Source organism: Limulus polyphemus, unplaced genomic scaffold (genome assembly GCF_000517525.1).
Source record: "Limulus polyphemus unplaced genomic scaffold, Limulus_polyphemus-2.1.2 Scaffold7471, whole genome shotgun sequence".
In the NCBI taxonomy this organism is placed as follows: domain Eukaryota; kingdom Metazoa; phylum Arthropoda; class Merostomata; order Xiphosura; family Limulidae; genus Limulus; species Limulus polyphemus.
Genome location: NW_013673081.1, coordinates 1 through 3,553, shown reverse-complemented (window position 1 = coordinate 3,553; position 3,553 = coordinate 1).

The following is a 3,553-nucleotide window of genomic DNA, read 5'->3' as shown; positions in this document are numbered from 1 at the left end:
CGGTGTATTTTACTACTTCTTCAACTTTTAATCTACCTCAAGTTTTCTATAACCTTCATTTTAATTTGCAAAGAAGAGTCAAATTTACTTTAATGTCGTTATATGTTACGATTACATCTTCAACAAACGGCGATGTCGAACCCCATTTCGTAATTGTTTGAAACACTGACAAAAATGTTCACATTTTCCGGTCGATAGAGGGAAAAAGACTTTATTATCTCATTTTAAGATTTTCTGAAAAAAAATCATAATATTTTTTTGTCCATTTTCTGTTGCTTCCTTTCAACATACGGAAGCAAACAAACAAATGATGAAACATTTAAGAACTTATTCTCCAGCAAATTCAATAACGAGGAACCCAATTTGAGATTAATAATGCTTAGAGACGGCTTGAATGGGGAATGAAGAAAAATTTAATATTAGTTGACCATTCAACTCCAGAACTTGACACGTATATGTTTGACGGACTTAGAATTGGAAGGAACTGTTGCTAAAGGTATTCCATAATACCCGTGACTTTAAGTATCGGTAATTGAACTTATAAACCTGAAAGTGGACTTACTTAACGAGCTTACTTATCTACCAAAGATTTGTTAAAAGTCTGAGTAGCCAAAAAACATAAGGTTTGGGTAAACAAACACAACGTAAAAATAATATAAATTCTAACTCAATTTTAATAAAGTTTTTAATCCGAAGCTATACGCTGTTTATCACATTTTTTTCTAAATCCCATGCAATTTAGTTACACTATTTTCTTTGTGAGATTAATATAATCGTCAGGTATTAGTACCCCTCCTCTCCGGAAAGGAGTAATAAAGCTAAAAAGAAACAATCTGTAAGGTTACAAGTTTAAAGAAAACCAGCATTGATACGGCAAAGTATTACTTAAAACATTTTTCATTATTGTTATTATCACGTAATTTCACAACTTCTTCCGATCAATAGACAACGCTTCACAATAATAATAAATTAGATACTATGATAGTTTTTTTTTTCAAATTATCAACAAAATGTAATAAATACTGTACGACATAAACGTTATATTATAACTATTATTTTCTGGTATTTGATTTTCTGTATAAACATCCAATTGTGACAAAAATTACGTTAAAATTCTAAAGGGCACGGGAGTTGAAGAGAGTGATCGAGTTGTTGTCAGCAGGGGTGAAGTAGATAATTAGCCAAGAGAAGAAAGGATACTGGTCACCATGAAGACTTTAGTGTGCACGTGCTTCGTGAAATAGTGTAACTCTTTCAAACCCGGGGGCATGATCGTCAAGGTAGTCAGTATGGTCATTATCAGCAAGACAATAATAACTGTTCATCAGAGAGAGTGATTGGACGAAACATTTTGGCTTTTTGATTTGAAATCGTGAAGTTTCCTGTTTCTATTTCTTAACAAAAGAAAAATATCAACACAGCTCAAAAACAACTGATTGTGCTTTTAGCTTATATATTTGTCATTGACTGAGATACGAAAATCAATTCGTCAGAATTTGTGTTTGTGACTTATTGCACTAATATCGTTTCCTATGTGATTTTATTCAGTTTATATCAGTTATGGCCAACTTAATCCCAAAACACATTATCTAGCTGTATAGGAGTTATTTGGAGAATGTTAATGTTAATGTAAATGTTAATCCAGCTGAAAGTTACTGTTAATATTTGAGATTTAGAGCCAATTTATCTATAGCAAGTTTTAGAGAGTGTAAAGAAAAATGAAATGATAAACTGATTGATAGTAGCAAAACATTAGTAATATACATGTAATAGAATATATATATATAATTCCAACTACATTTACGTGAAAGTACAAATATGTTTTGCAGTATGAGAACAATAACAGGATATTGGAGAGATTATGTAGAAAAAGAATGGTTGTTGTCAAAAGTATTCTCTATGTTTTTGTCAGAATGTAGTTTTATATTTTTTGTAATTCCAAGATGTGTGTTTTTAAAACGTTTAGCCATGCTGGGGAAGCATATTTGATAACTATATGTGTATATATATGTTTAGGAAATCTTAATAATGTTGTCTATCCATGTACCTCCGTGATTTCCATATGTACCACTAATTAGACTAGCTCTTTACCAAGCTTTTCTTCTCATACTCATATGTTAGTCCTAGGAATTTAGCTGATGTTGTTACCTTGAAAAATAAGGTTCCATCTAAATATAGTTCAGGATTGGTGCTGCTTGTTAGTTTGATGAAAAGTATTACTTTGGCTTTTAAAGCAAGTACTTTGATTCCCCATTTATTACAGAATTATTCTATTTCGTTTACTAATGATTGAAGCTGTTGTTGGATTTGTGGAAGTCTTTTAAATTTCAATATCATCTGTGAACTGTAAACAGTAGCTTGAATTTGGACCTTTAAGGAACATGTTACTGACATACATGACAAAAAATTATATGGCTAACTACTTCTTCTTGGGGAGCGCCTGCTTCAGAAGGGAAATACTCTGAAAGGGAGCCCTCCACATTTATTCTTATCTTCCTATTAACTAGAAAGTTTGATGACTAATTGTATTCTCTGAATTATTCGTTGATTTTCTTTTCTTTGGTAATGTCTTCACAGTGGTTCGGTGGTAAGTCTGAGGACTCACACCACTACACACTTGGATTCGATACTCTTGGTAAGCATATTAGAAATAGCCCACTGGCCAGCTTTGTGCTTAACAATAAAAAAACAAACCGTTGGGAACATAAGAATACTTGCTTGCTTCCAAGTGACTGGTATACAGCCTGATTGTAGTGATAAGTCAAACGAAACTGTGACAGTTTCTGAGGCTCTCTTTGAGTAATATGTTTTCTTCTCCTGGTGCATAATTTTTCATGTATCTTGCTGTTGTCTGTAACGTGATAGGTTGGTTTAATGATTGTGAAGCTATGTCACACTCTTCTTGTTTGTTACTTTCTGAAGAGTTGTGTTTTTTTTTGTGAATGATATATATATATGAGTGTTTATTATGTTCGATGTAGATATTTGTTTTATGTTGTAAGTTATTGTCCATTTTATGGTCATTGTGCTTAAAATCAATATATAAACTCTGAAATGTTTTAAATTGAATTTATACTTCAAAATTTAATTTTAATTAAAAGTAAAATTGTACTAAATAAATGAATTTTAAACTGCTCAACTGGGTATATGATCGATTTGGAGAAAGAACTGACAACAATTAATTAGAATGAAAAAAATAATAGTAGTGTTTGTTTGTAATTAAGCACAAAGCAACACAATGGGCTAACTGTGCTTTGCCCACAACGGGTATTGAAACCCGGATTTTAGCGTTGAAAGTCCGCAGACATTCCGCTGTGCCACTGGGGGGTTAATTGTAGTGCCCCAACTATTTAGGTGATATAATGTTCATTGATATGTAATATCCAAATAGCAACCAAAGTGTTGTAAAGCTCTTATTGCAAAACATATAAATAATTTTTTTTTGAGAAATTGTTATTTTTAGAGCCGCTGTTTGAAAATATATACACAACTTCGCCAAAGTCTATAAGCGTTAAATTGCATAAAAGTATCGCCGTACACTTTGTCACCTATT